The sequence below is a fragment of the Myotis daubentonii genome, chromosome 7, assembly GCF_963259705.1.
Source record: "Myotis daubentonii chromosome 7, mMyoDau2.1, whole genome shotgun sequence".
NCBI classification, from domain to species: domain Eukaryota; kingdom Metazoa; phylum Chordata; class Mammalia; order Chiroptera; family Vespertilionidae; genus Myotis; species Myotis daubentonii.
In genome coordinates, this window is record NC_081846.1 from 82,564,312 (window position 1) to 82,577,188 (window position 12,877).

General features: G+C 35.6%; 1 protein-coding gene and 1 pseudogene across 2 annotated transcripts in view; both read left to right on the plus strand.

The window, feature by feature from the left end:
- Positions 1–12,877, plus strand: part of DPP10 (dipeptidyl peptidase like 10) — a 637,668-nt gene that overhangs the window by 436,377 nt on the left and 188,414 nt on the right. The gene's annotated exons all lie outside the window — the stretch shown is intronic.
- LOC132239005 (U2 spliceosomal RNA) lies at positions 11,862–11,990 on the plus strand (annotated as a pseudogene).

Consider the following 12,877-nt stretch of genomic DNA (forward strand, 5'->3'; position numbering starts at 1 on the left):
AATTTGCTGCTACCTCTGGGTGGTTTAAATGATTCAAGAATCATTATTCATTACATAACGTAAAAGTGAGTGGTGAATCTGTGAGTGCTGATGTGAAGACAGCTGAATAATTTTTGCAAACTCTAGATAAGCTGATTGTGGAGAAAATTATTCACTAGAGCAAATATTCAATATGGATGGAACCTCCCTATTCTGGAAATGGCCGCCTGAAATAAGTTTCTTCCATAAGGAAGTCAAGTCAATGGGGTTTGCAAGGCTTTTTAAGGACAAGATAAGACTTGCTTGGGGGCAACATTTAAATCCTTTGTGATTAGGCACATTGAGAACCCCAGGACCTTTAAGTATATCAGTGAACACACACCACGAATGTACTACAAGAAGAGGAAGATATCATGGATGACCATGTCCTCTTCCAAGATATCTGCCTGAATTGCTATGTCAGCTAAATGGAGAAATGCTGTTTGAAGAATAACACACATTTCATGATTTTCTTATTGTCAGTAATGTTCCCAGAAATACTCCTTTTATTGGCGATCTTTATTCCAATATCAAAGTGATGTTTTTCCTTCCAAATGCCTCCTCTTTGATCAAACCAGTGGATCATGGAGTTACAGCAGCTTTTATTTATTAATTTTTAGTTCCCTAACAGGGAATCGAACCTGTGACCTTTGGTGCATGGGATGACTCTCAACAAACTGAGTCACACCAGCCAGAGCTATAGCAGCTTTTATAGCCTACCACCTGCAGAGGACCTTTGCCCATTGCTGCAACTGAAGAAGACTCTGGTGCAATTATGGAAGGGTATTTAATATCTGTATCAAGAACCTTTTCTTTAATGTGACTGCATCAAGAACCTTGCTTGTGCTTGGGTTGAGGTCGCCAAGGAGTATATGAATGCAACCCGCAAGAATACACTCAAGAGGTTTGTTAATAACTTTGAAGAGTTTGCCAGAGATGAGGAGATTGTAAAAATCAAGACTGTGGTTGATATGGCCGATGACTTTAATCTGGGTGTGGATAAGGATGACACTCAGGAGCTCCTAGAGGTGATTCCTGAGGAATTGGCTAATGAAGAGCTGTTGGAAGCAGAATAGGAATGTGTCGGTAGAAGAAGAAGCAAGCGAAAAGGAAACAGCAGGAGAAGAAAAAGAAGAACTCCAATAAAATTAAAAGTGAAAGGTTTAGTAGGATTTTTTGGCAGATGTCAACTAGCTTCTTAAAAGTTTGGAAACATGGACCTCAACCCCAAATGTTTTAATTAATAGAGAGGAATGTTCATGTCGCATTACCTACTTATAAGCATGATGAAAAAATAAACAGACCAAGCAAACTACCATGGGCATAGCTCTGAAAAGTGACACCTCCTCACGAAGAACCTGAGGCCGGTCCTTCAGGAGGTGTTCCAAGAGAAGGCATTAAAATATCTGTGACTGCACAGGGGTTGACATCTCCATGCCTGATATTGTCCCTGAAGACCTTAGTGGAACAGGATGTGGAGGAGGAACACAGTGATGTTGATGATCCTGACCCTGTAGACCTAGGCTAATGTGTGTGTGTGTGTGTGTCTAAACTTTTAACAAAACATTTAAAAATTTAAAAATAATAATATTTTATTTTAAAAATATATAAAGTAAGGATATAAAGGGTGAACATTTTTTACAGCTGTATGTTTTTGTGTTTTAAGCTAAGCGTTATCATAAAAGAGTCGAAAGTTTAAAAAATCAAAAGGTTTATAACATGAAAAGGGTACAGGAAGCTAAGATTAATTTATATTAAAGAAAGAAAATATTAAAAATAAATTTAGCATAGCCTAAGTGCACAGCGTTTATCAAGTCTTCCATAGTGTACAATAAACTCAAAGGCTCACATGGGCCAAATAATCAAGGTTTAAGTTTATGTGGACTGCAAAAAAAACCAAAAGCTTCAATTTTATGAAGTTACATTTCATAGAAACGTAGGTTTATTTCGATAGAGACATGCTGAATACAAAGGGCTAAAATAAATGAGTAACTGTTAACATAAAATAATAGGACGGTTTAATAAAAAGTAGTATTTTTCTTGAACATTAACTTCCCAGACAGTGAATAACTGCACAAACTAATAAGCGTAAGTCAAATAAACCTATTTTTCTTGTTCTCCGAAAGCGAAGTATTTCCTGTTGCGCACACCAAACAAGTCAGTACAAGACTAATGACAAGGTAATTCGCTGCTAAAATATTTGCTGCTAGTATTAGTGGAGAGAAATGGTGCGCCTGCATGTAAGACACATAAGGGAAATGAATGCAACGTGATTATAGTAATCAGTCATTAGCGAATGTTGTAGTTCCTTATTAATTATGTAGAGCAGGAAATTTTAAAAATTTAGTTAAAAATTTTTTATTAAAATGTTTCTTACATACTGTTATATTGGCTGGGCCACAAAACTATTTGTTGTAGCTGCATGTGGCCCGTGGGCCATGAGTTTGACATGCTTGGTGTACAATGCGTCCTTGGTCTTCCCATTCACTTCTCATTCACTCACTGACTCACACAGAGCAACTTTCAGTCCTGAAAAATCCATTCATGGTAAGTGCCCTATACAGGTGTGCTATTTTTAATTTTTGTACCATATTTTCTACTGTACCATTTTAATGTTTAGATATATAAATACTTACCATTGTGTTACAGTTGCCTACAGTATTCTATACAGTAACATAGGCTATAGAAGAATAGTCTATACTATATAGCCTTAGTGTATAGTGGGTTGTTCCAGCTAGGTATGCGTAAGTGTACCCTATAATGTTGGCACAATAACAAAATCACCTAACAACACATTTATCAGAATATATCCCTGCAGTTAAGTGATGTATGATTATATTAACCAAGACAATATATTTGCTGTAGGGATGAAAAAAGATTAAAATATAACAGTATAAATACTGTGTTAAAATAATACATGATAAAAGATAAATTAACAAACACAAGACTGTGATAACTTGGATAAGTATATACCTAAATACACCCAGTGAAGGCCATCTCATCACTTTTATTCTTAGTAAGAAGGAATAAATTATTTTATGCTATTATTTTGTCCATATGTCTAGAGGGGTAACAAGTGACCTCCCTCTCCCTCCCCCAATCTAGTTTTCCAAGAAAGATAAAAGCAGTTACTCACTTAAGGGACCATGAATGAAAAGGATCCACCAGAGCTAGAAGAATGGTGAGCTTTTATGATTTCTTTATTTAAAAGTATTCCAAAAAAGCGATGTGAAGCCTCAGATGTCCTAACTAATTTATGTTAATTATACCAGGTAGGGGGTGATAAAGACAACCTATCATAGCAAAGGTAGAATGAAGTGAGAATTTTCAGATTAATAGAGTAGAGATTCCAACCCAGTTGGAAAACAAAGCAATCATTAAAATCATATGGAGGATCCTCACCATTTGTCTTTGTTTCCTTAGCACCTAACAAAGGTAGAATGAGCCAAGACTTATAGATTAATGGAGTAGAGACACCAACTCAGTTGAAAAGCAAAGCAATAATTGAGATGAGGTAATGGTACAGGTGAGTCCCGAGTGAGTCCATGTTATTATGATTTTTCCTCCTAAACAATGTTTTTTCTCCAGAAAGAAAATAGTAAAGCCTAGAGATAATTCAGTCGCCTGGGGAAAGAAAAGAGGAAACAGGTGATGCAACAGCAAGGTTGAGAGTATTAATGATAGGAAATGATAAAGCTTTCCTTGGAGAGATTAATCAATTAATACTTATAAATGACCTGAGTGCCTGGTCAGCTGTTCAATGTAAATGAGAGGAGCTACTCTCACCTTAACTTTCTTAATTCATTAACAATCAAAAGGATTATCATAGATTTTGATAGAATTAAGTGACAGTCAACAAAGCAAAATGGGAGTTTCTTCTGAAAAACTAGAGGCCCAGTGCATGAAATTCATGTGGGAGGGGGAGGGGGGCCCTCAGCCCGGCCTGCACCCTCTCTAATCTGGGACCCCACAGGGGATGTCCGACTGCTGGTTTAGGACATCCCCCTCGCAATCTGGGACTACTGGCTCCTAACTGCTTACCTGCCTGCCTGCCTGCCTGCCTGACCACCACTAACCACTCTGCATGCCTGCCTGATCACCCCTAATCACTCTCCCTTGCCTGCCTGATCACCCCTAACCATTCTCCCCTGCCTGCCTGATTGCCCCTAACCACCTCTGCCTCGGCCCCCGCCATTGTGGCTTTGTTTGGAAGGATGTCCAGAAGGACATCGGGAAGATGTCCGGTCTATTCTGTCTAATTAGCATATTAACCTTTTATTAGTATAGATAATATAAGCCATAGTTAATATCAATTTCATAAAATGCATTTTACAAATGAGATTAAAATTTGCTATATTCATATATTTTTTATTTTAATCTTTTTTCTTCTTTCAAAATGCTTATAGGAACATGATTTTAAAAAATATATATATTATTGATTTTTTTACAGAGAGGAAGGGAGAGGGAGAGGGATAGGAAGTTAGAAACATTGATGAGAGAAAAACATCAATTCAGCTGCCTCTTGCACGCCCCCTACTGGGGATGTGCCCACAACCCAGGTACATGCCCTTGACCGGAATCAAACCTGGGACCCTTGAGTCCGCAGGCCAATGCTCTATCCGCTGAGCCAAACCAGTTTGGGCAGGAACATGATTTTTTAGGAATCTATTGATTAATGTCCTATTAATATTTTTATTCTTTTAGATTACTTTTTTAAAATAAGATCAACTTAGTTTTATAAGTAATCTTCAGGGTTAATAGTGTTTTGCTTTCAGTAGTGAAAAAAAGAGAGGATCCAATTAAATTTTATATTTCCTCAACTGTACAGATTTTTAAGTACTGTGTGTTCTGTGTTATGCCCTCTACTATTGAATTTGAGTGGAAATGTGCCCCATATTTTCAGAGTATATACTGCCTAAGTTTTTTGTTAATCCAAATAGTGAAAAAATAAATATACCTCTATTCCTTCTCCTACATTCTTTCCTTATATTTGTCTTCTAATCAGCCATGAGACTTTGTTTTCACCTTTAATACCTGAAAAGGAGGCTGGCTACTATTAAGGTCATCTGGCAAATATCACATTTCCTCCATTTTGAAAGAACTAAGACTTAATTTCTATTTGCAGTTTCATATGTGTCAATTCATTGAATGTTTGCATTTGTTGGCAAAAAACAAAAAACTTAAACACCTGATATTTTTTCATATTGCCAGTACTAACTTGTCTCTATATTATGAAATGATACACAATTTCCTAGCTGATGGCTTCACTTTAGAATGGATTTTAAGCCCTAGCCCAGCGGTTTTCAACCTGTGGGTTGAGAATAATGAAAATACATCTTGCATATCAGATATTTACATTACGATTCATAACAGTAGCAAAATTACAGTTATGAAGTAGCAAAGAAAATAATTTTATGGTTGGGGGTCACCACAACATGAGGAACTGTATTAAAGGGTAGTGGCATTAGGAAGGCTGAGATAAACTGCCCTAGCCAGTTTGGCTCAGTGAATAGAGCATTGGCCTATGGACTGAAGAGTACTAGGTTTGATTCCCGCCAGGGCACATGCCTGGGTTGCAGGCTTGGTCCCCAGTAGGGGGTGTGCAGGAGGCAGCCAATCAATGATTCTCTCTCATCATTGATGTTTCTATCTCTCTCTCCCTCTCCCTTCCTCTCTGAATCAGTAAACATAAAAAATAAAAAGAATGGATTTTGAATTAACAAATTTTGTTAATTCAAGACACAGACTTTTAGCCTATGAGGTGTTTTCTCAGGAGTGGTTAGATATAATGAAATGCCTTTTATTCACTTCAGCTTGAAATCGTGTGCTGCTGAAATATTTCCTGCTAATGTGATCACTTCTAGGAAAATCTTAAAGGTTTCACTGGTAATTTTTTGACATCATAAGTTTAATATTTGTATTGTGTCAAGATAAAGATATATATAGTTGGACCTTTTTAATATCATGCTAAGCAAAATAAGTCATAAAATGTTAAGAGTCATATGATTTCACTCATGTGCGTTATAAAACTGAAAATAACAAATGAACAAGCAAAATAAACAAACAAAAACTCATACACACAGACAACAATATGGTGGTTATGGTTGGGAAAGAGGTTGGAGGATAGCAAAGGGTAAAGGGAACCAAATATATAATGATGGGAGATGATATGACTTTGGGTTGTGGACACACATTGCAATATACATATCATGTATCATAAAAATATAAAAATACACACTTGAAACCTATATATTTAAAGAAAAATAGCCCAGATGGTGTTGTTCAATGGTTGAGCATCAATCTATGAATCAGGAGGTCATGGTTCGATTCCTGATCAGGGCACATGCCCAGGTTGTAGGCTTGAGCCCCTGTGTAGTGTGTGCAGGAGGCAGCCCATCAATGATTCTTTCTTTCTGTGTTCTATCTTCCTCTTCCTTCCTCTCTGAAATCAATAAAAATATATTTTAAAATGTTTAAAGAAAAATAAAGACAAAAAACAAATAGCAACAAAAGAGAACCAATTCACCCAATCTTATTTGTACAATGGAAATAGATATGTAAATTACTCTTTCTAGTTTGTGAATTGGAAGAAAATTAATGATCCTGAAAATGAAGGTAGAATGTCATGTTATAAGCTTTCTAAGAACATCACTGAGACCTTTCATTTAGTCTGTTGTCCCCCTTTCTCTTTCCTCCTTTAATTCTCTTCTAAAATGGTGCAGCCAAGTAGAAAGTTAATTAATTTTATTAAGCAATTAGAAGAAGAAAACCAATTTTCATTTTAAAGTCATAGAATTGGAAATAGAGGAGCCAACTGGTTTTTAGACATGGCTATCTTGGAGGCCAAAAGGATTCCCACACATAATAAAAGGATGAATATGACAAGAATAACTTGTGGAGTAATGCCATCATGTCAATCAGAGAAAAGAGATGACTTGCTGCCTCAACTTTGAACATACTGTTTAGAGGTTGGAAAAGGTGAGAAATGGTGTATTCTTATATCCATATTTTTTAGCCTTTATTTTTATTGAGAATTTTACTGTAACAAGAATTAGCAGGCAGTGTCCATGAGTAAGTAGGTTTTTTTTAAGTTTTGCAAATAATGGAATATTCAATTCTTAGAGCTTTCAGAGTCAAACTGAATTAAATTTCAGTGCTCCTCTAGCTATAAAAATTAATGATCCTTTCTCAAAGCCTCTCTGAAGCCCATCAGGACAATGATATCTGTAGGTTAAGAGCATGCCCTAAGAGTCAGACTATGTGAATTCAAATCTGGATTCCCCAAAGTTGGCTTTGTCTGTGATGTTGGACACATTAATTTTTATCTTCAAGGCCTTATTTTCTCAGCTATTGGTAAAGTCTTCTGTGGATAAAATAAATAATAAAAAAGCTAATATTAATAGCATACAGAGTACATGCTGGACACTTTTCCAAGTAGTTTATACAATGTAATGTACTTAATTGTCCCAATGAATGTTTTATTTCTGTAAAATTATTATTTCAATTTTATAGATGAAGAAACTGAGAACAAAAGAAATTATTAATTATTTGGTAAATGAAGTGTATATCACAGAATGTGACATATGGTAGACAGTCAATACCTGGAAACAGATAGTGCTTGTTTTTATTATTCATATATTATTTATGTATTATGGAGGAAAAAGAGAAATTCATCATAAAAAATTGCAGCATTAATTTATGCACACTGAGACGCCCAGCATGTGCAGCCGGGAACTGAAGAGCCAGGAAAAGCAATAGAATAGTTTCAGTTCAAGTTCAAATGCTTGAGGACCATGGGAGTCAAGAATTTAAGTTATAGTCTTAGCCTGAATCCAAAGAAATAAGACCACTGTTGCATCTTGGAGATAGTCAAACAGAGATATAAAATTCTTTCTTATTCTACCATTTGTTCTATTCATGTCTTCAGTGGATTGGATGAGGTCTATACACAATGGGGGCAATCTGCTTTACTCAGTCTATTGATTCTAATGTTAATCTCTTCTAGAAACACCATCACAATAAAAATTAAAGAATGGAAATTGTGGAATTACTTAAAAAATGAATATTCAAAATGAAGATTACAATTATGTTTTACAAGTGATACAGGAGAGAAAAGCAGAAATGAGAGTAGAGTCTGGCTCATAATTCACACACAATAAATGTTTATTCAATGAATAAAGGAGATCATTATTTAGTTGGAGGAAGATAAGCCCAATTAAGACTGTTGTTATAAGTAATTGAAAGGAGTGAGTACAAAGAAAAAGGTCAAAAGAAAATACAATATAAGAAAAACAAAGCAAGGGAAATGATGGCAAAGGCATATCTATTTAGCTCAAGTATTTGAGGCATAGGTATGGGCTTTAGGAACAGATAGTTGGACGAAACAAAGAATCTTTGTAATAAAAGTTGAAAAAATAATTTAAAAGCATTTTTACAGTAACACATGATGACTACACGAGAGATAAAACTATCTCCTCTTGTATTCTATTTCAGTCCATTTTCAATAGTACCAGTAGTTTGCTTTTAAACTATAAATTTAATTGTCATTGACATACTTTAAAATGGCTTGGGAAATCTCCACTGTTTAAATGAAATTTAAACTCCTTTGTATCCCATAAATGCTCTTATCAATGTGCCTTACTTTGCATTCACAGCCTCATTTCCTGGTACTGTTCCCCTTACATATACTAAATTCTATCTACAATTAACTGTTTATACTACTTCTTTTACATAGATGACTCAGTTTTCCTTTTTCCATCTTATGAACCCTATTCTTGAAAGGCAAGATCATGTTTTGTTTTGTTTTTTTAATTATTAAGTTTGTAGGGGTTACATTTGTTAATAAGACTATATGTTTTAAGTGTACAATTCTGTAATACATCATCTGTATATTGCATTGTGAACTCACCACCCAGAGTTTAGTCTCCTTTAATCAACATATATTTGACCCACTTTTCCCTCTTCAACCTCCACCCACTTTTTCCCCTCCAGTAACTACCTTACTGTTGTCTGTGCTTGTTTTGTTCATTTGTTGCTTTCTGCTTCATATTCCACATATGAGTGAAATCACATGGTTCTTGCCTTTTCTATCTGACTTAATTTGCTTAGTATGACACTCTTAAGCCCCATCCATGTTGTTGCAAAATGTCTTTGTTTTTTATGGCTAAGTAATATTCCATCATATACTAGGTACTATATCTTCTTTATACAATTAACTATTGAAGGACACAAGTTTTTTCTATGTCTTGGCTACTGTGAATAAAGCTGCAATGAGCATAAGGGTATATGTATCTTTATGAATAAATGCTTTCAAAAATACCCAGAAGAAGGATTGCTGGGTTATATGGTAGATCTATTTTTAATATTTTGTGTGGAACTTGAGTTTATGTTGATAATGGCAATAATGGAAATGATAATGCAGTGGTGAAAAGAGGAGAATGATTGTTACTGTACCTCTCATTGATTTCTGACCAAGCACTTTAGAGCATGCTTTAACTGCATTACTTAATTTAATTCTTACAAAAAACAAAGGTTCTGGTATTTCTAGTTTACTATTATGAAAATTATAGCATAGAGGGATTGATGACTTGTTCAAAGTCATACACTTAAGAACAGATTTAATTCAGTCTGAATACCAATTCTAATCAGCAAACTATCAACATTTTTTTCTAAGAATCCTCTTATTAATAAAATTTAAAAAATCAAGTCCTCCAGTATAGTCTCCTTATACCATATCTATTATATTAGAATTTTTTACACATCAGTCCACTTGATTTGGTTTCCCTGACACTAGAAATGAGTTACATCCAGCCTCTCCCTGCATAACTATGTTCTACACAGTGTTAAGTTCATCATAAACATTTTACAAACTTTCATTAACATAAAAATATTTTAAAGTAACTTCTAAATATACCCAACAGAAGGCTACAAACCAAATAATAAAAATAATAAACTAAAGTAAATTGCCTTTATTATTTTAAAATTTAGGAAAAATAGAATATTTTCATATTTTATTGATTTATTGGGGTGACATTGATTAATGAAATTAAACATGTTTCAGGTGTACAATTATACATCACCTGTATATTCTTTTGTGTGTTCACCACCAAAAGTCAGTTTCCTTTGATCACCATTTATCCCCCCTTTACTCTCTTCTACATGCCCCTAACCCTCTTTCTCTCTGATAATTACCATGCTGTTGTCTCTGTCTATAAGTTGTTGTTTTTTTTTTCTTTGCTTAATCTGTTCACCCTTTTCTCCCAGACTCCCAAACCCCTCCATTCTGACAGCTATCAGTCTATTTTATGTATCTATGAGTCTGCTTCTATTTTGTTTGTTTGTTTATTTTGTTCCTTAGATTCCACATGTAAATGAAATCATACGGTACTTGCCTTTTTCTGACTGGCTTCTTTCACTTAGCATAATACACTTCTGGTCAACCCATGCTGTCACAAAAGGTAAGATTTCCTTCCTTTTTATGGCTGAGTAGTATTCCATTCCTGTACTGATGAGCCCTGGGGCTGCTTCCAGATCTTGGCTGCTAAACACAACACTACAGTGAACCACGGGGTGCACATCTTCTTTTGAATCAATGTTTCAGGTTTCTTCGGATATATTCCCAGAAGTAGAATTGATGAGTCATAAGGCAGTTCCATTTTTAATTTTTTAAGGAAACTCTATAATGTTTCTGGTGGCTACACCAAATCACATTCCCACCAGCAGAGCATAAGGGTTCCCTTTTCTCCACATCCTCACCAGCACTTGTTGTTTGTTGATTTCTTTATGATACCCATTCTGATAGGTATGAGGTGGTATTTCATTATGATTTTAATTTCCATTTCTCTGATGATTAGTGACATGGAGCATCTTTTCATATGTCTATTGGCCAACTTTGGATAAGTGTCTATTTAGGTACTTTGCCTATTTCATAATTGGATTATTTATACATTTTCCATATTAACCCCTTGTAGATGTATCACTGGCTAATATATTCCCCCATTCAGTGGACTGCCTTTTCATATTGTTGATGGTTACCATCGCTGTATAAAAACTGTTTTGGTCTGATGTAGTTCCATATTTTTGTTTTTCTTTTGTTTCCCTTGCTCGAGGAAGAGAAATGTCAAGATTTTACCACCTATATATATCATCTAGGATTTTTATGGTATTGAATCTTATATTTGTCTTTAATCCATTTTGAGTTTATTCTTGTGAACAGTGTTAGAAGGTGGCCTAGATTCATTTTTTTTTTTTTTGCACACGTCTGTCCAAATTTCCCAACATCATTTCCTGACTGGACTGTCTTTACCCCATCCTTTGGCAAATATTAATTGACCATATAAGCGTGGGTTTACTTCTGGGCTCCCTATTCTTTTCCATTGTACTATATGTGAGTTTTTATGTGAATACCATGCCTTTATAGCCTCGTTGTATATTTTGATATTGCATGATTCCTATAACTTTATATTTTTCCTCAAGATTGCTGTGAATATTCATGGTCTTTTCTAGTTCTATATAAATTTTTGGATTATTTGTTCTAGTTCTGTGAAATACGTCATTGATATTTTGGTAGGGATTGTGTTGAATCTATAAATTGCTAAAAGTCATATGGACATTTAAATAATGTTTATTCTTCCTATCCATGAACACAGTATTTGCTTACATTTATTTGTATCTTCTTCAATGGTTTTCTTTGGTATAATACAATTTTCTGAGTATAGATATTTATATCTCTGTTTAAATTTATTCTTAGGCATTTTATTTATTTTATTGATGCAATTGTAAATGGGATAATTTCTTAGTTTCCCTTTCAGATAATTTATTATCAGTATATAAAAATGAAACTGATCGCTTCTCAACCTTTTGGCTAAGATCAAGTGTAGTATCTGTTCTTATCAGTTTAAAAATGCAACGGATTTCTGGATATTTATTTTGTATCCTGATACTTTACTGAATTTATCAAAGATTCAACTCTTGGTTTCATTGACCTATTGTTTTTCTATTTTGTATGTGTGTGTGTGTGTATGTGTGTGTGTGTGTGTGTGTGTGTGTGTGTTTGGGGGGAGGTAACTCAATTTTGTCTATTTCTATTTTGATCCTTATTATTTTCTTTCTTCTACTCACTTTGGGCTTTATTTGCTATTGTTTTTCTAGTATCTCAAAGTGTAAAGCTATGTTGTTTATTTCATATTTTTATTTCTATCTTTTATTTCTTGAGGTAGGCATGTGATACTATGAATTTCTCTCTTGGAACTGCTTATGTGTGTCCCAGAGATCTGGGGATTTTGTGTTCTCATTTTCATTTGTTTCCAAGTGTCTTTTGATTTCTTCCTATTTAATTCATTATTATTTACTAGAGGCCAGGTGCACGAATTTGTGCACGGCTGGGGCCCTGAGGTGGGGGACGGGACATGATTGGCCCTCCGGGTGAGCAGTGGGGTGCCCTTGCCAGTCCAGGATCCAGATCTGTCCAGCTGACATTCACACTGGCCGTCGGGAGCCACCTGGAGGCTGTTTCTATATTATTTCTTCCTTGTGGAGTGTCTAGGGAATGGAAGAGCCATGGTGCCCGAGGCCAACTTCCAGGAGGCCAACTTCCAGGAGGCTGGCAGCACTGTCAGGATTGTGTGGGCGGCGCTGGGCTGTTGGTGCCTGGCCCATTCTCCAGAGATTGGACCTACAGGACTACTGAGGGAGTGAGTGGCTGCCTTCAGGCTGGTGGGCCCGCCAGGATGGGTCGGTCAGCTGAGCATCGCTCCTGCTGTGGGAGCGCACTGACCACCAGGGGGCAGCTCCTGTGTTGAGCATCTGTCCCCTGGTGGTCAGTGCATGTCATAGTGATAGGTCGTTCCATTGTTCCGTC